Here is a 26,761-nt window from a genome sequence, read left to right on the forward strand (position 1 = left end):
AGTGAGGCTACTGCAAGTACAGGATGGCCTGCACACTATCTGGACTTCAGCCCTATAGAGCATGCCCCGGGAAGCTCCTGGCAAACGTGTTTCTCAACCAACACCCCTCCCCGAACCGCAAGAACTGAAAACAACCTTCAGAGAGGAGTGTGACAATATTTCAGAAGCACTCCTCAACTGTGTGGTAACCAACTTGTATAATAGGTGCCCGACGAGGGTATATTCCTTACCGACCTTTCTGATGTCGACCTTTCTGTTGGCAACCTGACATGCGTTAAAAATGAACGTTATTCTGTCTGTTATCCTGATTTTGTATGTGGTGAAATTTGTACCATTTTTCGTTATAAATATACCACTTCACCTCTATTACGTATGTGCTGTGTTTCATGCCATCCATCACTGCCTGTGAATATTTCTTCCCAACAATGTCTCTGTTCCTTATTTACTTTCAAGCAGTGTATTAACAGTGGAGGAGGGATTGATAGTGTTAAGGGGTCCAAACTACAAGATTATCGGTATCTTAATGCATGGTGTGTAAAGCCTGGAGTAGTCCCCAGAGAGGAAGGACAGAAAAGACAAATCCCAGTAAACTCGATTGTATCCGATAATCAAGAGAGAAGCAAGCACAGGTGAGAGAAGGGTAAAACTGCGAAGGTGGGAGAGCTGCGCCGTCCAGAAAGCAGCTGGATGCCTCTAGGATACCACTATTCAACTGGAGACACACCCTCTGCATCTGACCGATGCTTCCACACACTCCACTACCACAAGAAAACTAGTTACGCGGAGAAGATAAAACCTCAAGAAAGAGAATGATGACGAGTCTCGGAAGAATTAAAAAGGTGTGAAGGGCAGGAGCCCGGCCACACCACTGAGCATTGGCAGCTATCGGCCCCCTGTATCAGAGCAGGCGATGGCCCTCCAATCCCTCAAACCCGCGCGGTTTAGGGTGCCTTGTCACGATTCGTACGGCTCCCCCGTCGGAGGTTCGAGTCCTCACTCGGGGATGTGTGTGTGTGTGTGTGTGTGTGTGTGTGTGTGTTGTCCTTAGCGTAAGTTAATTTAAGTTAGATTAAGTTGTGTGTAAGCTTAGGGACCGCTGACCTCAGCAGTTTGCTCTCATAGAACTTGCCACAAATTTCCATTTCCAGTCCCTCAAGTGACCGACGAGTCAAGTATGCCGACGAGCATACTCTATATCACAGAAAGCAGTTAAAAACCACTTTCACGGGTAAAATGTAAACCCAAATCAGCCACTTCGGCATCGCCCACTAGCACCGTACGGTGGTCAAATTAGGCTGTTGGCTACTGTGAGTTGGGCACCACACCAACAGCGGGGTGAATCATCACGACAGAGGATGTGGCCATTGGGCAGTCAGCTGTCCCCAATGTGTGTGTGAATTCCTATGGGACCCCACTGCTTAGGTCATCGGTCCCAAGACTTACAGACTACTTAAACTAACTTATGCTAAGAACAACACAAACACCCATGCCCGAGAGGACTCGAACCTCCGACATGAGGGGCTGCGCAGTCCGTGACATGACGCCTCAAACCACGCGGCCACTCCGCGCGGCTGTGCCCAATGCAAAGGCGACAGAGAACAGTAAATTCCCTGAGAGAAGCTCAATGTAACACTGCCATATGGTCGTGGCCTCTTATACAGTTCACAGTTTATTCAGAGAAACCAAGGCACAACAATATGCATTCCAAGCCTCCAATAATTGACTGCATACAGTCAATCGAAGGTCCAGTTCCACTACCAGCTTCTCCAAAATCGGCATCCTGGTAGCCAACTTCGCCAACCGATCAGTACGTTTGTTCCCTGGGATCCCAACGTGACCAGGGTCCGTACAAAGGCAGCCGACCTTACAGTGGTGGTCATACAGGAGACTATGGATAGAAACAGCCAATGAGCGTCGAGGGCAGCATTGGTCAACAGCCTGAGGACTACTCAAGGAGTCAATACTGATCAGAGAACGACTCACCATTGCATGAACAAATGTAGCGCTGAGGGCTCGAGCAATGGCTATCAATTCTGCAGTGAATACACTGCGTATGTATAGCAGCGAACATGGTTCACTAGAACTTGTACGAGTGTAGGCAAAACCCGTTCGTCCGTCGACCATAGAGCCATCAGTGTATATGACATATGGGTCAAGAAATGCATTAAGAACATTCAGGAACAGTAGGCGAAAAACCAAAGGGTCTACCGAGTCTTTTGGTCCAAAGTAGAGGTCGCGACAAATACGAGCACGAGATACAGACCATGGGGCACACGAGATTTCTCCTTGACGACAGGTGACAGTGTGGACAGATGGAGCTAAGAGCAGAGACTCTGTACGCAAACTGCTATGGTGACCCCACACCTTGGCCTCTGTAATGAAATGTAGATCTCCCTACCAAGAAAAGGGACACGGTAGTTCGGATGCTCAGGAGAGTGGCAACTGTGTATTGGACAATTCAGCAGCAGTTGTTTGTGCCTGATATGTAGGGGAGGGTCACCATCCTCCACAAGTAGGCTAGTCACAGGGCTGGTCCGAAAGAAACTTGTCCTAAGTCAGAACCCACAATGGTGTATCAGGTCACGGGTCCACAAAGCTGAAGGCGATGTTGAGAAGAGAACCTCCCCATCGCACCCCCCTCAGATTTAGTTATAAGTTGGCACAGTGGATAGGCCTTGAAAAACTGAACACAGATCAGTCGAGAAAAAAGGAAGTAGTTGTGTGGAACTATGAAAAAAATAAGCAAGATATACAAACTGAGTAGTCCATGTGAAAGATAGAAAACATCAAGGATAGTGTGAGCTCAGGGGAGCCGTGGTCCCGTCGTTAGGGTAAGCAGCTGCGGAGCGAGGGGTCCTTGGTTCAAGTCTTCCCTCAACTGAAAAATTTAATTTTTTATTTTCAGACAATTATCAAAGTTCAGGCACTCACACGTAATCAACTTCGCTCTCCAAAATTCCAGGACATGTTCAGATTTGCTTGGACATATGCAGGATTTGACGGTCTACACACGGAAAAATTTGAAAACGTTAAAAACATATGTTTTGATAAAGCAAAGGGAAAACTCTGCGACTGTGAAGCTGTTGCATTCATTTGTTGCAGTTTATGTCACAAACTCTTATGTTTTCATCACTTTTTTGGGAGTGATTATCACATCCACAAGAAAACCTAAATCGGGCAAGGTAGAAGAATCTTTTTACCCATTCGCCAAGTGTACAAGTTAGGTGGGTCGACAACATATTCCTGTCATGTGACGCACATGACGTCACTAGTGTCGTATAGAATATATCAGACGTGTTTTCCTGTGGAGGAATCGGTTGACCTATGACCTTGCGATAAAATGTTTTCGGTTCCCATTGGAGAGGCACATCTTTTCGTCTACTAATCGCACAGTTTCGTGGTGCGGTCGCAAAACACAGACATTAAACTTATTACAGTGAACAGAGACGTCAATGAACGAACGGACAGATCATAACTTTGCGAAAATAAAGAAAGTAAACTTTTCACTTGAGGGAAGACTTGAACCAAGGACCTCTCGTCCCGCAGCTGCTCACGCTAACCACGGGACCACGGCGCTCCTGAGCTCATACTATCCTTGATGTTCCCTATCTTTCACGTGGACTACTCAGTTTGTACATTTTGCTTATTTTTTCATAGTTCCACATAACTTCTTCCTGTTTTCTCGATTGATCTGTGTTCGGTTTTTCAAGGCCTATCCACTGTGCCAACTTATAACTAATTCTGAGGGGGGTGCGATGGGGAGGTTCCCTTGTGAGCAATGCGCCAGGTTCCCATAATTAAGATGCAATAGGATCAGGGCTCTGTAGAGCCAAAGAAAGTGTAGAATGGTCTCCACCCCAGCTAGTGTTACTGAGACCGCGAAGAGTATTATGATGTGATCAGCACATTCGCTTAAGTTTGCGAAGACGGAGAAGTCACGTTAACTGGGCATCAAAGACCAATCCCACAAAATAGTAGGACTCCACACATGGAGTAAAAGTGGTCAGCATGCAAGGAAGGTAACAAGTTCCAGCCAAAAATCGGGAGCTGGCCCTGAGATCTCACTCATGGAGTGTAATGACAATCTAGTGACGACATATGGTCTCACAAGCCCTATGCAAGTCGAAGAAGTCAGCGATAATATGTTGACACTGGGCAAAAGCTTACGGAATAGCAGACTCCAGGCAGACAGAATTGTCAGCAGTAGGACAGCCTTGGCGAAAACCGCCCTGGGACGGAGCAAAAAGACTCCAAGACTCAAGGTACCAACATAGCCATCTGCTCACCATACATTTAAGCAACTTGCGGAGAACATTAGTGAGGCTAACTGGACGATAAGTGTCCATCTCAAGGAGGTATTTATCTGATTTCAGTACTGGTATAATCACGCTTTCTTGCCACTGGAACGGGAACACATAGTCACTTCAGATAGTTGAAAATGGCAAGGGTAGATATTGGCAATACAATGGTATGTGTTTCAGCATTTGTCTTGGATTTAGTCTGGCCCTGGAGATGTGTCAGGGCAAAAGGCGACAGCGCTGACGAATTCATACTCACTGAATGGAGCATTATAGGGTTCCAGGTGACTGTAGTAAATGGTAAAGGAAGTGGCTCTATATGCTGTTTCAGGAGATGAAATGCAGGTTGATGATTCGCAGGCACATAGCCTCACGAGTAATCAAATGCAAAATGTTCGGCAACAGCGTCTGGATCATTTTGAACATCACCATCCTCGAAGATACCAGGTACACCCACGCGGTACCATCGGAAAGTAAGTTTTTTGTCTCAATAATTCAATTTTGTTTTTATTTTCAGTGTCAGTCAAGGTACTGATAAGCCGAAGGTGCTGTAACCATACTTTGTACTACTGTGCAAAACAGTCATTACTCAATGACAGCGCCAACACGAATACTGTTGTGTTTACATAGGATTTAAATGCTGGTGGGGAGTAGTTTTAAGTCTTTGAAGCCATAAATAAATTTTCATGTCACCGCAGTATTACACTTCATGAGACTAAAGCCCAAAATAGTTACACTATACTGAAAGAAAAAGTCCTTGCACAGTACTGACTGTTCTGCAGTAATATGAATCTCAGCGGGTTCACAATCTCAGTTACAATATTATTTAATCTATTTCGTCGCTTCGAACAGTGGTGTGTTACTCTATTACAAAGAAGTGATTACAAGAGTTGCTGAATGCTAGAATAATATTCCTATCGCACTGTGTAAGAACATTTTGCCACTTTACTTTGTTGAAGACTATGTTCACATACATAAACGATTCTACACCAAAACACCTTTTAACTTTCGTAGCTTACGCGTAAGCTGGCATCACAGTGTTCCAGTAGGGTGTTACCACACCTAAGTTGACTTACGAGAGTGGCGCTGGAGCAATGCACGTCTAAGAAATTCAAGTCTGTGGAAATCTGACTTTATGTTACTGCAGTGGGGCGGAGTAAGTGACAGACAACTGGTGCGCTCCGAAGTTTAAAAGCTGTAAATTCAAAAAGCAACAAATGCGTTGTGTCAGAGCTATGGCCCAAATTTTCGCGCGGGGTTCAATGCTAGGATCGATGTGAGGTCGAGTTGATGTTGTTTCCTTATTAGCATGGAATCACACGTTAACGTTTCTTCCAGCTCCGATAGCGTATGGAGAGTGGGAAGAATGACTGCTTGAATAGCTCTGTGCGTGGTGTAATAGCTCTAATCTTGTCTTCACGGTCCCTACAGGCGCGGTACATACGAGGATGAAGAATGTCCCTATAATCGTCGCTCGATACTGGTTCCCGCACCTTTGTAAGCAGGCTTTCGCGAATTAATTTCCATGTACCTTCGAGTTTCTGCCAATTCAGCTTTTTCAATATTTCCGTGATGCTCTACAGTGGGTAAAATCTGATATCATTCGTGCCGACCTCTTTGTATACGTTCAAAGTCCCCCGATAGCCGAGTGTGTTTTGGGTCCCACACACATGAGCAATAATCTAAAATCGGTTGCACAATTGATTTGTAAGTAATCTCCTTTGTGTAGTGATTGAATTTTCCCAATATTTTACCAATGAACCGAATTCTAGCACCTGCTTTACCTACGACTGACCCTATGTGAGAACTCAGTGTCATATCCCAACAAACTGTTCCGCGTAGGTACCTAGATGAGTGAATCCAACCATGAATTACTAATGGTATAGTTCTAGAATATAGGGTGGTTCAAAAAGAAAGAACAGATTTCAGTTGTTCGTTAGAGACTATGAAAGAGAGAAACACATTACGGATGTCACTGGATAGAGAAAGGTTCAGGGTTTTACGTTCGTTCAGACAACATACCATACACTTAACATGGACACCATGGGTTACTCGAGAAACATCCACACGATACCCAATTTCATTCCACACATGTATCAACAGGTCCCTGTTTACTGAATCGACGATCTCAACATTTAGATTTCTCAGCTCTTGAAGAATAGCTGTCATAGGTGCGACAAAACTCCATCTTTTATGTACACCCACAGAAAAAAATTGCAAGGTGTGAGGTCTAGGGACCAGGGAGGCCAAAACTAATGAACAATCTTTTTGTTCACCTCTTTGAATCAAACGTTGTTAAGACAACGGCCTCACCTCAAGGTGAACGTGAGGCGGGGCACAGTCATGCATAAAAATTAAATCATTGGAATCTTCGGGAAGCTAAGGAAACAACCAACTTTACAGCATGTCCAGGTATGACATTCCTGTCACTATCCTCCGCAAAAAAAGAAAGGTCCATAAACGTTGTGAACAGAAACGGCACAAACACATTCAGTTTTGGCGAGTCTCTTTCATGTTCGACGACAACGCCAGGATTTTGTGACCCGCAAATTCTTAAATTGTGGCGGTTTACTCTACCCGATAGATGAAACGTCGACTCGTCAGAAAAGGTGAGTAGCCCGGAAAAAGTGTTCTCTGCCATATCCTGGAGAACTGGAATGCAAAATTCGGGCCTTCTGTTACGGTCACCGCGACGCAATGGTTGCACTGACTGCAACAAGCTTCGTATGCAGTTGTCATTTCGAGACACGCCACACCGTTGTTTGAGGAGTTGGAGTTGCTGACCTACCCGTCTTGTGGACTAGCAAGTGGTCCACGTTAGCGCATCTCAGATGCGCTCGACATTTTCATCAGACGTGCCAGGCCGACCAGTGCTCTTCCCTTTACATATACAACGACATTCCCAAGAGTTTTGTATGCCAGTCATAAATATTCTTGTGCACAGGCTGCTCTTGCAGAATCGATAACGGAACGCATGTTGCACTCTAACAATGGATTGACTTCGCGCAAATTCCAACACAAAAAATGATTTTTCTTGTGGTGTAATCGCCATGTTACTACAAACAAACAAACAAACAAGAGCGCAACTGTGTCAAAAATTTGAACTTTCCTCTATCCAGTGACATGCGCAATGTGTTTCTATCTTTTAAAGACTGTCTGTAACAAACAACTGAAATGTTTTGCTTCTTTTTGACTCATCCGGTACAGCATTTTTTCGTTTCATGAAGTGTACAATTTCGTATTTCTGAACTTTTAAATCAGGCTGCCAATCCTCGGACCGCTTCGAAATCTTATCAAGATCTGATTGAATATTTGTACTTCATTTTTTTTTTGATGACCGTACTTCATTATAGGCAACTGCATGATACGCAAAAGTCCGAGCTTACTCTTAATGCTGGCTCTCAAACATTAAATATACCACATGAACAGTAAAGGTCCCACCACACTTCCCTGAGGCACACCTGATGTTACTTCTACATACGTCGATGACTCTCCATTTAAAGTAATCTGTGTCCTCCCTGCCAATAAATCCTCTTTACTCGTACACTCACAGACATACCGCTCTCTCGATAACAGTCGTAGGTGCGGTACTAAGCTAAATGCTTTCCGGAAATCAAGAAATAATGCATACATCTGACTGACCCGAGCCACGTGTTTCAGGATATTACGCGAGAAAATATCCCAGAACAGAATCAGAAATTTCGTGCAGAGCGTCCCGCTAACCTTCCCTGGGCAGGGCGCAGCGCCCAGCTCGCCAGCCGCGCCATCGATTCGCACGGGGAGAACCCCGCGCGGTGCGCGCTTCCAGCCGCTGGCCAGCTCATCGTGCACGCAAACCATGGCGCCACACCCAGACCTGCCACGGCTCCTATGAAAACGCGACGCCAATTATGATGGTATTCGCTGTCGTCTTCGGTCTGCGGAATGGTTTGATGCAGCTATTCACGTTAGACTATCTTGCCTCTTCGTCTCTGCATAAGTGAACAGCAGCTTGTATGGGTCACTTAAGCTAAAATTGGTATAAAAATTTCGTCTTTGTTTTGAAATAAGGACTAACTGTATAAAATCATTACCTGGACATTTGTTTTGGTATACTCGGCGAAAAAATGATTTCAGATCAAAACGACATGCACCAACAAAAGAAATTCGTGATGTTAAGAAAAGCGTCGGTTACTATGGGACGCAGAACAAAATATAGGTTCTTAAATAAAAAAGGTGGTTCACAAGCAAATCTGTTTATACATCGACGGTAAAAAATTGTAACACCAAAAAGAATTAATGCACAGTAATGAAATTTCGGGAATACATTTGTCTCGGTAACTGATTAACATTGCATGATAACAGGCTAATGTAAACGCGAGATAAGCCATGCAAATGTGTAATGCTGGTTTGTTAATAACTGCAGTAACCGCCAGAATGTTCAATGCAAGCACTCAAACTTTTAAGTATTGTGTTCTACAGGTGCCGGATGTCAGTTTGTGGGATGGAGTTCCATGGCTGCTAAACTTGGTAAGTAAATACAAGGACAGTTTGTGCTATTTGTCGATAAAGCCGATGATGCCCAATATTTGCATTACACATAGACCTAGTGATCGAGCAGACCACGGCAACATGTCGACATTCTGCAGAGCATGTTGAGTTACAACAGTGGTATGTGGGTGAGCGTTATCCTGTTGGAAAACAGCCCCCTGAAATGCTGTTCATCAATGGCAGCACAACAGGTCAGATCACCAAACTGACGTTCAAATTTGCAGTCAGGGTGCGTCGAATAACCATTAGCAAGTCTTTATGCAATATCACAGAAGGAACATACAGTAACTCGTAATCCTGTCGCACAACCTCGTTCAAACTCAGTGAAGTGTTAAAAATGGCGTCTTTGTTGCCTTAAAGGCATTCTTGACTAACAACTCAACACGTCCAATCTCAAAGATCACTAATGCTCACGACCGTTACGGCGTGTATTTAAAGCATACCTGAAATGCATCCTCATAGCAGCGCTAACAGCTCCACTCTTCCGCGACTGGCGCGATGTTTGAATAGCGGCCCATACTTCTCGCCGTTTCCCTAAGCACTGCAACCAAATCAATCTGAGTCCGCTTACTGTATTCGATACCTGGTGTCCCTCGGGATGTGTCCTACCAACTGATCCCTTCCCTTCTTTCCGTGTAGTTGGGCAACAGATTTCTTTCTGCTCCCATTTCCATCCATTACCTCTATATACCTATCGAATATTCAGCATTATTCTGTAGCACCACATTTAATCAGCTTCTCGCCCACATTTCACTTCCATACAAGGCTACACTCCAAATACCACCAAAAAGACTTCATAACACTTAATTTTATACTCAGAGTTAAGAAATTTCTCTCTGCCACGAACGTTATTCTTGATACTGCCATTCTGCATTTTATATCGTCTCTACTTTGGCCATAGTCACGTATTTTGGTGTCCAAATAGCAAAACTCATCGACTGCTTTTAGTGTCTGATTTCCTAATCTAATACCGTCAGCATAGCCTGATTGGATTGGACTACATTCCATTATGCTTGTTTAAATTTTGGTGATAGCCACCGTAACTCTTTTCTAGGCACTTTCCGTTTCGTTCAGATGTTCTCCCCAACCCCTTGCTATATTTGATAAGTAGAAAGCCATGAGCAAACCTGAAAGTTTATTTATTCTCCTTGGTTTCCTTTACTGCTTCAGTATAGTTGTGATCAACTATCATGTAGAATTTACCAGACAGGACTTTTGCTCTCACTGGAATTCTGCTCCCTTCTTCGTATGGAATGTTTAGTTGGTCGATTGGGGGTGGGGGGGTGAGGGGGGTACCAAACAGCGAGGTCATCAGTCCCACGCTCTAAGGTTGCAGAAACTCAGGGAGGAACAGCGCCAACAGCACAGTCTAGTCGATGGGAAAGGGAAGTGGGCAAACAAAGAGGCAGCAGGAAGGACGGTGTGGCACGAGAGTAACGAACAGGCGAGGGGGCGGAGGGAGGCAAGAGCAGAGGCGCCCCATAGATGTTACACACGACAAGGCGCCGGCACTACATCCCAGTCCCCACACCATACCACAATCACAACCCAACGGAGATAACAATGGGGGGAGAAGACACAAGGAAAGGGGAAACAAAACGGCACAAAAGACCAGACAAAACATACGGAAAAGTGGGGGGAAGCCTGGCAAGCGTGGAGACAAGGCCGATGGCCTCCTGAACTGACACCAATTGGAACACGAACTCCAATTCTGCAAAGAAATTCAGTTACTTAAATATGGGAGGACAAACCATTTTTGCAAAGGAAACCAAGGATGGATGTAACTGACAACAAGTTGACAAGGGGAGGGGGAGTGGGGGAGGGAGGGAGTGCGGGAGGGAGGGACGGAGGGAGGGAGGGTGGGTGGGTGAGAGAGAGAGAGAGAGAGAGAGAGAGAGAGAGAGAGAGAGAGAGAATGTAGTGCAAAGGACCTAAAGGCGAGAGCAGTCTAGCAACATATGGATAACTATGAGGGGGGGGGGGGGGCACAATTACAAACGAAGGACGGCTCATTATCGAGTAAGAAACCATAGATCAACCTGGTAAGGCCGATACGAAGATTGCAAAGGATGGTAGACTCCCACCAGGAGATGCGGAAGGAAGAACGCCACATGCTGGGAATCCCCTTAATGACACGAAGTTAATTAGATAGTGGGGTGGCTCCTTAAGAGTCAGCCCACGACTAAGCAGAAAGGGATTTGACATGAAGCCGCAAATCGACCTCTGGAGGGGTGGACAGAGAAACTGACAAACTCATTAACATGGATACCCACGTGGCCAGGAACCTAAACTAGATCAGCCGAACAAACAATATGGTCAAGATCGGCGAGAAGTTTGTGGGTGGCAGAGACCGTGGGGTGTCAGGAAAAACGCTGGACGATAGCCTGAAGGTCACTCATCGAGTCCATACATAACGAAATTGGATGAGGGAGGTCCGTTTCATAATGCAGAGGGCCCAGTAAATGACTACCTGTTCCACAGTAAACACCCCATATGTGGCAGGCAAGAGATGGTTTACTGTGCCAAAAGAAGGTGTGGAGTGTCGAAACAATAGCATCCTGAACTTCCCATAAGAGACAGCAGAACAAAGAATGGAACACCATTGGAGCGATGAAGGCTTATGGACCCCAGGAGAGAGCCATCGAAATCCGAGATGGAGGATCTGAGAGTAGGAGTGAGGGGGTTCATGAGAGAATGTGGGGAAAAGGATAAAAAGAGAAGATGGACATCATGGCGGAGAGAAGTGAGGTGAAACCCACTAGTAAGCTCATTCGAGTTTGGACTGCAGGCAGGTGACGTCCTGAAGCTGCGAGAAGAATAGAAAATCAGGGGTGATCAGGGAAAAAGCGGATAGCAATGGCATAGGAAACTGAGAGCTGGGACTGCCAAAGCAAAAGGGGGAGGGAGATCCCAGTGTCAACCAGAAGACTATCGACAGGGTCCAAGAAGAGCCATGTGGAATGGGCAGCTGAGCCATGAACTTGACAACCATAGTTCAGATGGGACAGAACAAGGCCCAGTAACAGTCAAATAATCCGCACCCAAAGAGGTGTGGACAAGGAGGCAAAGGATATGAAGGACATGACCTCAGAGATAGATAGGGGCCAATCAGTGCGATCGAAAGCCTAGCTGGGCAATCTGGCCATTGGGAGGTGGGAAGGGAAAGAGAGAATCAATGGGAAGTGGATACTACCACAGAGGTTATTGTGAAGCAACCTGCGTAGTGAAGGGAGAAGGGGAGGAAAACTAAGAGAAGGATCAATGGCAGAGAAAGTGCCATAAGTGGCACTAAAATGGGTAGGGGAACCATTATTAAAAAGACGCAGGTCGTGATCTGCAAAAAACCTGTCTATGAGGAGACGCCTACTCGACAAAAAAGGACTGCCCCACCAGGGCCGATGAGCATTAAAATCCCCAAGGAGGAGGATGGGAGAGAGGAGGTGCTGAAGGAGGGCAGTTTGGATGGATGGCGTTAAATGGACCAAACTATAAGGCCCATCAGTCCCTTAAACCTTTGTGTTTCGTCCCAGGAACAGTCCCCAGAGAGGAAGGACACAAAAGAAAACAAATCCCAGTGCATTCGACTGTATCTGAAAGTCAAGAAAACCAAGAGAGAGAGGCAAGTAGAATTGAGAGAGGGGTAAAAGGGCATAAGTGGGAGAGCTGCCCTGCCCAGAAAGTAGCTGGAGGTCTCCTGAGACACGTCATGTGACTGGAGACACACCTGCATCTGGTCCCTTTACCACAAGTAAACGAGCTACATGGACAAGATAAAACCTCAGGAAAGAGTAAAATGACGACGCGTGTGAGATGAATCAAAAAGATGGGAAGGGCAGGAGCCAGGCCGGACTACCGAGGAAGGGCAGCCATGGGCCCCTTGGGTCAGGGCAAGTGACGGGGACCAATCATTCAAGCGACTGACAAGACTAATGTGCCCTACGTCACAGAGAGAAGTAAAAACCACTTTCACAGGTTAAACTTAAAATCAGATCAGCCGCTTTTAGGGCAGTCCAGACGGATATGCGCCACTGTCAGACGGGAATCACACCAACAGAAGGGTGGGTCCTCACGTCTGAGTGTGGCGTTTATGCCACATCACTGTTCACGTTTATTATATTTTTGTTGCTATGTTTTAATGCACAGTATAGGAAGATTTTGTTACGCAATGCTAGCTTGTATGTAGGATTACAAAGCAGACTAATCCAATGACGTGCTAGATGGTATCACAGCGCGAGAACGGCCGGGCGAGCAAAAGGCGTATCACACTGAACAGAGAGAGACAGTGGGGATTCACTTACTACGCTGGGCGCCAAAAAGTAAATGTTTTATCTTTTATATTTATCGTTTAAATATCAACATAAAGCTCCAACTGTGCTGATGACATTACTTGCACTGAAAACTTGTTAACAATAATTTCAGTATCACTCAATTCACCAGGAAACGCTAATTACAAACTTTGATTACTGTCAGTGCAAATTGATGGAAGTGATGGACCGATCACAAGTGATCACTGAGAGGGCAAGCTCCACACTTCTAAGATAGCACACTAGAAGTCTATGATCGGTTTCTGCGGAGGTAATACATGAATCCCTGTATAAAATCAGATGTCATGTAAAGACAAAAAAAATTGTTGAAAAATTGTCTCGGATAACGTTCTTGTTGGTTGGTTCTTATGTGAATCCTAAGATCGCGTGAAGATTTTTATTGCGTCTTCTGCGATGCTCTAGAATTGATTAACATTTGGCAACTTTTCCATGAATATTTAAAGGCTGGCTCTCTCAACGTTTTTCTCGATTTTTTGCTTCTATAAATAAAAGTGAAATCTAGTGGTATCCCAATACTCTGGAATTTCAGTTTTAATAGCATTGAATACTTTGGCTCTGAGCACTATGGGACTTAACATCTATGGTCACCAGTCCCCTAGAACTTAGAACTACTTGAATCTAACTAACCGAAGGACATCACACAACACCCAGTCATCACGAGGCAGAGAAAATACCTGACCCCGCCGGGAATCGAACCCGGGAACCCGGGCGCGGGAAGCGAGAACGCTACCGCACGACCACGAGCTGCGGACACACTGAATACTTTCCCATTTCCCACTTTGTAATCCAATGTTTACTGCATGCAGCAGAGACTGCGGTCAGCGGAGAAGAAATCAACTTGGATGACAATTACATCTTTACATGACGAGAGGTAATCAAGTTATCTCTAGTTAGCTATGGATAGTAAGCGCAGATAATATTTACTGAAATCCATCGGGTTTGTTAAACTTGGGACACTTTTTGTGAGAAGTGTTTCATTCAGGAACCCACTGTGTAGTATTTGAGGGTAACAGTTTCCATCATCTGGGAATTTTACTTCATGTACTCTCATGAATACTTTGCAGGAGAAAGTGGCCGTGGATCAGCCAAGTGTGGCCAGTGTACAACCAAAAAAGGACAGTAATACACTGCAAGACTCACAAACGGAAAACTGCCACATGGTCATGGTCTCTAGTGGTTAGCAGTATATATGGAGAAACCAGGGCACACCAATCACCATTTCAAGCCTTCAACAACAGATGGCACAGAGCTGACCGAAGGTTCGGTTCCTGTACCCCCATCTCCACAGTCGGCTGTCAACTAGGCAGCATGTTCGTTCACTGGGATCCTAACATGACAAGGGATCCATACAAAGACGATCGATCGTCCAGCGTGGTGGCGGTCATGGATAGTAACAACCAATGGGTGTTGAGGGTAGCACTGGTCAAAAGCCTGAAGCCTACTCAAGGAGTCACCGCCAATTAACAATGACTCACTATTGGATGAACAAATGTGGATGAGGGCTCGAGCAATGGCTACCAATTCTGCATCTGAAAGTAGGGAGCACAGTTTGCTGCATCTTGCGCGTGTGTAGGCAAAACCTGTTTTCTGCGGACCATAAAGACATTAGTCTATAACACAGAAATGCTTGAAGGGCGTCCCTGAACAGGAGGCGAAAAACCATTGTGTCTACTGAGTCTGTCGGTCAAGTGGAGAGATCGGTGTAGATCCGAGGACCAGGTACACACCACAGGGATGCACACTATTACACGCGAAAGAGTTCAGAGCAGAGACTCTTTATGCGAACTGCAATCTTGACTGAACACCTTGGCCTGTGTTGTGGGAGGTAGATCTCCCTACCAGCAAAAAGGACACAGTAGTTGGGTGCTCAGGACAGCAGCGAATGTGTATTGCATTGCTGAGCAGCAGTTGTTGGCGCCAAATCTCCAAGGGAGGGACGCTAGCCTCTGCTAGTAGGCTTTTCACAGCGCTGGCCCGAGAGGCACCTGTCGCAAGTCGAACACCACAATGGTGTATCAGTTCTCGCATCCGCAATGCTGAGGGCGATGCTGAGTCATACACCAGGCCCCCATCATCAAGAAGCGACAGGATCAAAGCCTTGTAGAGCTGCAAAAGTGTAGAGTGGTCTGCACCCCAGCTGGTGTTCAATCACAAAAAAAAGAGTGCAGCACATTGAGCATTTGGTCATCGAGAGTCCTTGTTGGGGATGGACAGTACCAAGGCAACATAAATTTATGACACACGTTTGGTGACGGAAAACTGAAAGACTTGTGTGAGAGCCCAGGACTGAACTTTTCATATGGCACCCTGCAGACGGCAGTCAGCAACACCCACACCTGAGGAGCAATAGTAGATGCAAAAGGAATCAGTATACAGGGAGACTAACTATAGACCCCACACCTTAACTGAGACCATTCACAGCCACTAGAAAGAGGAACACTCAATACAGAGCCCTGTGGTACTCCATTCTCTTGTATATGGGAAGTTCTATGGGACACATCCACTAGAACCTGGGGAGTATGGCATGACAAGAGGTTCCGGGCAAAAATCGGGAACTGGCACTGAGCTCACCAATCGTGGAGGGTAATAAGGATGTGGTGATGTCATGTGGTGTCATATGGCCTATGCAAGTCAAAGAAGACAGTGATAAGATGATAATGCCAGGGAACAGTTAACCAAATAGCAGTCTGCTGGCAGTAGAAAGGCCTTGTCAAAAACCTCCCTGGAACTGAGCTGTAGACCGCTAGTCTCAGGGCACCAACACAACCGTCGGTTCACCATAAGTGCAAACAACTTTCAGGGAACGTAAGTGAGACTAATTTGTCGATATCTGTCCATATAAAGGGGATATTTACCAGATTTCAGTTCTGGGACGATCACGTTTTCTCGCCACTAAGAGGGAAGCTCACCCTTGCTCCAGATATGGTTGAAAATGGCAAGGATGTGATCCTAGCAGTCCACTGTCAAATCTTGGAGCATTTCGCTGTGGGTGCAGCCTGGCGCTAGAGCAGTGTCAGGGCAAAGGGCTGGGACACTGTGTAATTCACACTCACTGGACAGATAGGGTTCAATGTGACATGTAGCAAATGGTAAAGGAAGTCGCTCTACCTGCTGTTTGAGGACACGAAATGCAGGCTGATTATTCTCAGACGCAGAAATTCAAGCATAATGAAAAGCAAAATGTTTGGCAACAGCGTCTGGATCAGAGTAGACGATACCAGGTACACCCGCAAGGTACTAGTGTCCAGAGAGGCGTCTAATCTTTGCCCAAACCTGCGAAGGGGGGGTATGTGGTCCAACTGTAGGAACATACCGTTCCCAGCATTCTCGTTTCTGTTGCTGTTGTACGAGGTGGCGGATTTGTTCAAATGGCTCTGAGCACTATGGCACTTAACTGCTTAGGTCATCAGTCCCCAACAACTTAGAACTACTTAAACCTAACTAACCTAAGAACATCACACACATCCATGTCCGCGGCAGCATTCGAACCTGAGACCGTAGCGGTCGCGCGGTTACAGACTGTAGCGCCTAGAACCGCTCGGCCACCCACGCCGGCTGGCGGATTTGTGCATTGAGCCATTTAAAGGCAATGAAGTGCTGCACAGACAGATGTCGTGCAAGGCTTTGGAGAGCACACCAGCAATCTATAATGGTCATGGCGATTTACAGGGTTCACCAAGGAACTGTCTTCCAACAGGGAGATTCCAAGGAAGAGGGGATTGCTGAGTCAGCTGCTGATAGATTGGTTCAAATGGCTCTAAGCACTATGGGACTTAACATCTGAGGTCACCAGTCCCCTAGACTTGGAACTACTTAATCCTAACTAACCTAAGGACATCACACACACCCATGGCCGAGGCAGGATTCGAACCTGCGACCGTAGCAGCAGCGCGGTTCCGGACTGAAGCGCCTAGAACCGCTCGGTCACAAAGCCGGCGCTGATACATTGGTTGCAGTTGTGTTCTGGGCAACCGCATCGATAACTTCATATGGTGTGGTGTGAAGGGCGATGGTAGTGGTGAAAGCATCCCAATAAGCTTTGGAGAGACGCAAAGACATTACAAACATTGACTGTAAGCGGGCGTTGATTGAAATCAATGGGGAAAGTTGAAAATTTATACCAGACCGGGATTCGAATCTGAGCCCTCTGCTTACTAGGCAGATGCTCTAACCACTTAAACCACCCAGACACTTTCGAAACACGCCTAATACATAAAACGTTTTAGACATAAAATGTTCAGGTTTGACAGTTTTTTTAACTACAGTTTTTGCTATGTTTGTATGTGAAATTCTGAATTTGAGTTCGTTTTGCCCATTTTACAGCAGCTTCCACACAATGAAAATGTCATTTTGCCTATAATACATTTTACCTACAGAAAACCGTATGCACCATTTCCAAGAATTAATGTCTGAACGGTATGTGTGAAGAACCCTATATATAAATATAGCATAGGAAAGGGTGCAGGGTGGGGGCTGCGAGATCAGCACTATGTGGAATATGCTCAAGAATTCTATTTGAGCTGCAGTAGATTACAAACAATAAATATATTTTTTCGTTGATTTGCTGAAGCGTTGCTCTGACGGAACATTCTTATGAGCTGATCCCGGAAGATGGCTTGAAGAACCTATTTATGTTTGGCTTGCACAATTCCCTGTGACACTTCACGAGAAGCTGCACTCTCATTTTCAGACTGCCAGCTTCATGCGGATATGTAGTAAAAATGCCAGAATTTGTTGCCTGTAACAATGTAATACATATAGAGAAATGAAGGATGAGGGATTTCTTCTTTCACGTACCCGCATCCAAAAATACACCTCCTCCTAGTTTTTGTACTTCCGGAACATTCTTTTTTCAGTGACAGGAGTGTCATGCACAGAGCTGATCGAGTCTTCGAGGCCGACATTAAGCAATAAACAATCTCTAAGCCTTCTAATTACGCATTAAATTAGTGCAGTGTGTCTATTTGACATTGTGTGTGAAGTTCATTCCAATGTTCCTTCGGATATGCATGCATCTCCGAAGGAATATTGCAACGAACTTTACAGGCACTGTCAAATACACACACTGCACTAATCTATTTCGTGTTAAAGCCAAGGCTGACGAATGAGTATCTCTCTCAGCGGGAATCATAATTATGTGAGCACTATGTGAAGCAACACTGGGATATATGGAAGTTTGGCTTCATCCGTAAAGCATGCTCAGATAGCTAGAGCGATTACGACGACCGCTCGCGTAAAGCGGGAAATCCGGGTTCGACTCCCGGTATGGCACAGATTTTTATTTGTACTACCAAACCGTATAACTGTGGTGGTACCATATTAGCAATATGTGAACACATTTCATGCCTTTTGATTAAGGTTCAGTATCGCAGACATGGGGTTCCACTGACTGCGGAGATTTCCTAACATTAACCAACAATAAAAATTATAGTGCTAAACCGCTTGCAAGTTTTCTTCAGCGTGAGCTTTATTAATTATGTCTAATCACGACAAAAGTTAAAGGTTCTTGAGCTACTGCCTGTTGCACCTGTTTAGACAGAATTAAACATATCAGCGCACACTCCGCTGTAGAGTGAAAATTTCATTCTAGACGTAAAGAATTGGTTTCTGACTTATCTATATGATGCAACACAATGTAAACTTTCTTGGTACCCATCAGTTAAGGAATTCTTTCGTGACTTTATAAGTACAATAGTCTCCAATGGAAGTTTGCATTCTGTTGATGATAACATTTTATGTACTAAAAACATACTTCAATATAAAAAAAATGTGATATACTTAATGTTTGTTTCATTTTGTTTTACTTTTTAATTTCATTATAAATGTTAACATTAGAGACTGCAAAATTTTCAAATCTTCTAAGTCTCACTAGAAATCTTTCGCAATCTGAAAAATCTTTGTTTCAACCATTGCAAGTGTGCTAATTACTCTAATTACGTGTCTCCAGACACGCTGAACCAAGCAAGTGACCGAAACAAACCACCCCCCTCTCCTTTTTTTGTCAGAATAAGATTTTTAACATATCCCAGTAACTTTAATGTTTCGGAACTTTTCGATTATTTATTATATGGATTTGTTCGGCACAATATTTAGTTGTGTTTTGACGGAAGAAGTAACGATAACGGTACATGGAACTTCAATCTGCTTCCTATGCACTAGCTTCAAACTAGCCATACTTTGTACATTCACCTTTTTTTCCCTCCTGCTGGCCTTTCAGGTGAGTAACATCCTGAAGCAGTTTCTATCGTGAATGTCAAAGCTCTCCGCCTGTAATTACTTTTGTGTCTTAATTTTTGTGGAAAATCAGTCATCACATTGTTGGAGAGGCAAATAAAATTCGTAACATTCGTAACGAAAATTGTTAGGTATCAGAAATCCGTGAAAAAAATATCGTGTCCGATAGTATAGTAACACATGACTACTCAATCATTAGAATGATTGAAACTGCATGAACTTACCGGTCATTTAGGATAATGGTTTGTACACCAACAGCCCTTCTCAGTACTTCGGCGGACGGAATACCCGTATCGTTAGCCACCTGAAAGGACAAGTGCAAATGAGTATTTTCTGGTATTATTAGTTTTTAGCGTATCTAGAATTTATAAATTAATTAATCTACGATTAATTAAAAGACTGATATGCTGCGTTCATTAATTTTACTTAAGGAAGGGTATAAACCAGATGTCAATTTTATTAACCATCGGAGTAGTTTTCTGCACGTGTTAATAGCACAGAAACCTTAGAGACTTTCCACGGATAGCTATAACGCATCACCTGGACCCAAAACGTGTGGGTGTAGAACTGAGGGAGAAACTCCCGTTGAAGTTTAGCATACATCGATATCCATTGGGATTTGCTGTTTTAAGTGGATACACATTGTAACGTCACGCGCAGGTAGGCGAGCAATTTGAATGCCCAGTATTGGTACGAGGTAAGATGAAATCATTGTAGGGCTTGACGCTTGCGGGCCGAGGGTTCAGGGCGCGCAGCGGCCGGTCCGCCTAGTTGACTGGTACGGGCGAGTCCAGGTACAGAAAGCCGAGCAGCGTCGCCGGAAATGGGTAAATCCCAAAGCTGTGAATTTGGACGGCTGTTGTTCGCATGGCCTTTGTGTAGGAGACATACCAAAAGTGGCGGAGTATCAGACAGGCTGAAAGATGGCTTCTTACAGCTCTTTAAGAATGCAGTCAAGTACATCGGCGATCTCAGAAAAAATGGGGCGCATTCAGTGACACGATTATATTTCAATATCTTCAAAATTACAGAAATTAATATTTCACAGCGAATAAACATCTCCACAATAAATCTCTGAATTATTAACTTAAATGTTTCAGGCAGTTTCAACAAACGGTATCTCAGATGGTAAATGAACAGTTTACAATTTGCCAGTAACTTCATTTAAATCTTGACTGCAAGTGCTACAGCCGGCCGCGGTGGTCTAGCGGTTCTGGCGCTGCAGTCCGGAACCGCGGGACTGCTACGGTCGCAGGTTCGAATCCTGCCTCGGGCATGGGTGTGTGTGATGTCCTTAGGTTAGTTAGGTTTAAGTAGTTCTAAGTTCTAGGGGACTTATGACCTAAGATGTTGAGTCCCATAGTGCTCAGAGCCATTTGAACCATTTTTTTGCAAGTGCTACAAAAAACTGTGCTAATTTAAAAGCGGTTAATCGCATGCATTAGTGGGAAACACAGCCGAAAAGAGAACCAATAGACGCTTCTGTCACGAGGCATAAAAATTGTTTAAACAATAAACAATATTGAAAGAAAATTCGTTATTTAACACTAACGCACTTGCTAAAGAACGCTGTCTTGTTTACCTATGTACAAACTATTACTTACAAATTTGCAAATTTGTGGTAAGGTCAAAAAAATGGTTCAAATGGCTCTGAGCACTATGGGACTTAACATCTTAGTTCATCAGTCCCCTAGAACTTAGAACTACTTAAACCTAACTAACCTAAGGACATCACACACATCCATGCTCGAGGCAGGATTCGAACCTGCGACCGTAGCAGTCCCGCGGTTCCGGACTGAAGCGCCTAGAACCGCACGGCCACCGCGGCCGGCTGTGGTAAGGTCTTATGGGACCAAACTGCTGAGGTCATCTACACATGTACTCCGCTAGCCACCAACCTGTGTGTGGCAGTGGGCACAATTCGCGCCAAAGTCGTATCCCACCCCCCTCCACCACCTCTGTTCCACTCGCGGATCGCGCGAGGGAAAAACGACAGTCTGAGCGCCTCAGTTCGAGCTCTAATTTCCCTTATCTTTGAATGGTGAACACTGCGCGATTTGAAAGTTGGTGGTAATAAGACTGCTCTACATCTTCGGCTAAGATCGTATTTCGGAATTTATTGAGCAGCTCCTTCCATTTAGGGCGTCATCGATCCCTAAGCTTGCACACTGCTTAATCTAACTTAAACTAACTTCGCTAAGGACGACACACACACCCATGCCCCAGAGAGGACTCGAACCTCCGACGGGGGAAGCCGCGTGGACCGTGACAAGACGCCTGAGACAGCTCGGCTACCCCGCGCGGCCTATTACTTACATTTACTGTAAACGATCTGAGTGTAACCGAATTTCTTTATTTAAATATTGTTGTAATATATTAGTTTGGTCCGGAAAGTGGTTGAGACTAGTCAAATCATGTCTGTAGAGCTTAAGACCAATGTATTTTTGTTGCGAATGGCCTTCAGCCAATGGAAACACACACTAGCGAAAAAATACGGCAATCAAGAGGAGACTAGGAGTTTTTGAATGAAGACCTCACAGGGGCGATTCTAGACACTTTGTTTTGAGTGCTGGAAAAGGCAGACCTGCTTATAGTAACGTGTGCGATTCAGTCGTGTAGATGATTGATTCTGGGCGACGAACAGCCACTAAAATACTCACGAGAGATCTAAATGTGCTCCAGTGTAGAACTCTTTCCGCCTGTATTACGGAAATGAGGATAGACAGCGTATGCGTTACTAGTTTTTCTGTCGTGTGTGTTAATCTGTAAATCATCATACTGAACTCTTCACTGTTTTGATGGTTGGTTGATTTATTTGGGGGAGGGGAACAAACAGCGGGATCATCGGTCCCATCGGATTAGGGAAGGATGGATAAGGAAGTCGGCCGTGCCCTTTCTAAGGAGCCAGCCCGGCATTTGCCTGAAGCGATTTAGGGAAATAACGGAAAACCTAAATCAGGATGACAGGACGCGGGTTTGAACCACCGTCCTCCCGAATGCGAGTCCAGTATGCTAACCACTGTACCAGCTCGCTCGGTAACTGTTTAGGGCTGGTGACTCTTTCGTGTATTGTGATCACGAAATAGACTTAGTTGTCACATATCTTTGATGACTGTTTAGTTTTGGGATTTTGCTACGACTCTCGTAACGCTCTCGACGTAACTTTACTGCATTTAATAAGAGTATTTTCTGTCTGTATTTTCAAGGAATATCGGGAAATCACTTCCCGTCTATTTGAGATGTCCTTTCTTGAATAAACATTACCCAACATTATTCTGTCATCTACATAAATTACAGACTTTAAAACAGAACCTTTGTTATTAAGGTATTCATTTAACTTTTACTTTGTGTTTCTGTGTATTTTATTAAGTCTTTATTCTAGCCAAAGCAAAGACTATTTTACTGCAGGATCACAGCTATAGGTATATGCAGCGAATTAGCTGCAGAGCATGAAAGCAGACGTGCGCGGCTCGAGCCTACGACTATATCGAGCTACTCATTTTAAATGGAGCCGTGCATAGCTTAAATACCTAAAGTACAAGTCACGGCAGGTATAACTCAATTGTTTTGCTCGCATGTGATAGTGTTTACTGGAGCGATTACACTAACAGTAACCGTTGGTACAGTCGTAATATTTACGTTGTTGTTTAGTATTTTAGTGAAGCCTCGTGCGAGAAGCAAAGTCTGAAAATTTACATGGTCCCAACGATTCGGTTCCGCAACTCCCGGTTTCCAGGAACGCGCTTTGACACTAGACCACCAGGCCTGACAGAAAACTGCTTTTCGTGCCACACACACACACACACACACACACACACACACACACACACACACAAACCATGACCAATGGGGAATTAAACAGCATGTTTTTCGCCTCTCGAGAGAATAGGCTCACGAGTCTTGATAAGAATGAAAACAGAAATACAGCCGGTTCCTAATAAATAGCGACGTATCTTTCCAATGCTGCAACAGACGTAAATACACTATGTTGTTGTTGTCGTCGTCTTCAGTCCAAAGATTAGTTTGATGTAGTTCTCCACAATAATCTTTCCTGTGCGAGTCTCGTCATCTCTGTGTAACTACTGCCACCTACGTCCATCTGAGCCTGCTTACTGTATTCGAGACTGTCTCCCTTTACAACTTTTACCTCTCCCCCTCCCCCCACCACACACACACACACACACACACACACACACACACACACACACACACACACTCTACCCTCCACTACCGAGATGACCATCCGGATCTGATGATGGCTTCCTGCAGTCAAGCTTTGCCGTAATTTCTTTCCACTCTCCCCTCTTTCCCAATTCAATTCAGTACCTTCTCCTTACTTTTTCCATCTGTCCCTCCCTCCTTCCATCTAATCTTCAGTGTTACAGTGTTATTCTGCAGCACCACATTTAAGAAGTTAATATTACCGCCTTATCTCAAATAAACATTAGTTATCAGTTCTGCTCCAGCAATTAATAAACACTATCATTGCTAGGTCCTTAATTCTGGTACTATATTCCACATTTTTGCATCACGGATAGTATCTCACTGCCTCACTTTCACCGTTCGGTACTGGGCTACGCGAAGAGACATGTTAATGTTCCGGCTAATGCGAACGCGTGTCCATTTGGCAGTGACGTTGCTTTCCGTTCAGCCAAACTGACGTTTTATCGTCTTGCGACGAACCGGCAGCTTCTGCACTGACGGCAGATTGGCAACGCTGGGCAGCAACTACCCCCACGACAGCGGCCTCGCCATCCCTGTGGAAACCACCTCGCACAAAATTCCCAAGCAAACAGCCGGGCAGCCGGCTAGTGACCCAGATGTAGACGCATTCTGCGCCGGGCGTCCGCATGAACATAGCAGGTGGTCAGCATTCATGTTATGGTGACAGCTATGCACGCGCGAGTTGCTGCCCATATGCCTTTGGCCCTTACAACGTCATAATTTACACAATACAAAATCAAAGTGTGCACTCACAATTATCGGTATTTCATTAAACCCGACGAGTTTTTTCATTTTTTATTTCTTGACGTTAGAAGTGACTCTCTTTGTCTTGCCTTACTCAACTTCCTATGGTTTCGTTCACTCAGTGGGCTCACGAACCGTGTCAGATTTGCTGTTTCAGCAGGTATGGCGAGCCATTGAAAATGCGTCTTTACCTGGGTGGAATGTTCTCCTCAGCTCGTAGGGCCGCAAGCACATTCCTTACATAAGGAACTGAACAGTATCCGGTGTTAAAGGTAGATCGGAAGTTCTTGTATTCCTTGTCTTTATCTAGACACTTAGTTTTCATGCAACTTTATTTCTCCGAAAGATACCTGTGTAAAAATATAATACGTTTTTAATTTTTTGTGGGGATTACGAGGGCCTGCAGTTGCGTCGTAATCTGGCTTTTCAACACGCTGATGTCAAAATACCTAGCGCCACGGTTTTAAATAACGGTTTTAATGAAATCTTATGTGCACATTTCAGTGTCTTCGTCACCTACGCTACAGACTAAGATGAACAGAAAACGAAAATGTTGTATCCAAAAGTGACTAGCGTGCAAATACAACAAGCGACCATTAAATACATTGATGAACACTAAGATTAACTGCACAAAATTACACGAGGTACCAGATATGCAAGTTAACAAAAACACAATTTCGCCCATACATACTGTCTTTATGTATCCACTAATACAAAATTTTGGCTTTACGAGTTCATATCCTAATAACAGGAGCTAAACTTAAAGCAAATTTACTGCGTCTGTATCGCAATTCCCTAGCGACTCCGGTTTTCATGCATTTGTAACCAGATTTTCCTGTCCAGTTAACTCTTGTCTCCACATTCCGATATGAGGCCTCTTCCTGGCGAAGAAGTCCACGCTCACTAAATTGTCAAAACAGCAGCAGCAGCAGCAGCAGCAGCAGCAGCAAGAACAAGACCAACATTGGGGAGAGGGGAGGGCAGCACACGAAACCATCCAGAAATGTTGCAAGCCGACTCACCGGTTTCGTGAGCTCCAAGATAATCCCGAAATTGTTTCCACATTCACGTCTTTCGGCCAATATGCACCAGGAAAAGAATGCAGGCGTAAGTCCCAGGTAAAGAATACAGGCATTACCATCGGTCTTATGTTACTCCTATTACTTACACTCCTCTAGAAAATTTTGCTTCCTAACTTAATTTTTCTCAAGTTTACTTCAAATGGTTCAAATGGCTCTGAGCACTATGGGACTTAACATCTGTGGTCATCAGTCCCCTAGAACTTAGAACTACTTAAACCTAACTAATTTAAGGACATCACACACATCCATGCCCGAGGCAGGATTCGAACCTGCGACCGTAGCAGTCGCGCGGTTCCGGACTGAGCGCCTACAACCGCTAGACCATCGCGGCCGGCAAAGTTTACTTCTAACTGGAGCTCGTCAACATCTGCCTTCTTGGTAGTCACTATCCCCGCAGCCAGAATAATAGGCTCTTACCACAAACAGTACAGAAACACCACAAGCCAGGCCCCTCATTCACTGGATGCCATGGTGGCTCTGTCAACCAAAAAGCCAAGAAGACGATCTCATAGGACGGCCAGGAATGATACATCGGCGAGTCAAAACGTTACGACAAATGCCCACCGCGAAATTGAATACCGCTTGGTGCCGTTGCGGGAACGTGATAAAGTAAGGTATGTATACACGTGGAGCAGAGACGAATGGGGAATTATTCTAGTGACGATACGGGCTGCAAATGGGGAAATCCAGTTACATAAGCGACTTTGACATCCCGGAAACGGCGTAACTCGTGTGTTCGTGTCGTCAGCACCTATGGAGAGCGGTTTAACGACGGTTACACCAGGTCGATGGTCAGTCCAGATATGTCATCCAGGCGAACGGCTGCTTAAATATGGGCTGCTCCGCGGACGCAGGCGGTGCGGCCAGTATTATGCTATGGAGGATATTCATCTTGTCTTCCACGGTGCATGTGGACTAAGTGGGCATTAAAACCGACCAGCTGTATCGTTCATGCAACGACATGGTGTTGGTCGTCCATGCCTCGTCACAGAACGCGGAAGTTGGAGCCTTGCCCCCTCTGTAAAGCAGGACGCATGTTCATCTGTAACAGATCTGCCGACAGTAAAGAATGCTAGTGCAGGCACAAGGGTTTTGGAACACACTGTTCAACGCACATTGTTGAACACTGGGCAACGCAGCAGACGACCCCCTGTGTTTTCCAGTGCCGACCCAATGACATTGCCAATTACGACTGAAGTGGGCACGAGATCATCGAGACTGGACCGTGGATCAATGGAACCATGTCACCTGGTAGGTTGAACCACATTTCTTGTTACACCAGGTCGATGGTTCTGTCTGGGTATGATGCCACCCAAGTTAATGG

At 45.0% G+C, this 26,761-nt stretch overlaps 1 protein-coding gene across 1 annotated transcript in view; it reads right to left on the reverse strand.

The window, feature by feature from the left end:
- Nucleotides 1–26,761, reverse strand: part of LOC126183541 (uncharacterized) — a 452,784-nt gene that overhangs the window by 304,434 nt on the left and 121,589 nt on the right. The window contains exon 2 of the mRNA XM_049925611.1: nucleotides 19,612–19,691. The gene's annotated coding sequence lies outside the window, so the exon portion shown is untranslated. The remainder of the gene's footprint in view (nucleotides 1–19,611; nucleotides 19,692–26,761) is intronic.

The sequence above is a fragment of the Schistocerca cancellata genome, chromosome 4 (genome assembly GCF_023864275.1).
Source record: "Schistocerca cancellata isolate TAMUIC-IGC-003103 chromosome 4, iqSchCanc2.1, whole genome shotgun sequence".
NCBI classification, from domain to species: Eukaryota; Metazoa; Arthropoda; class Insecta; order Orthoptera; family Acrididae; genus Schistocerca; species Schistocerca cancellata.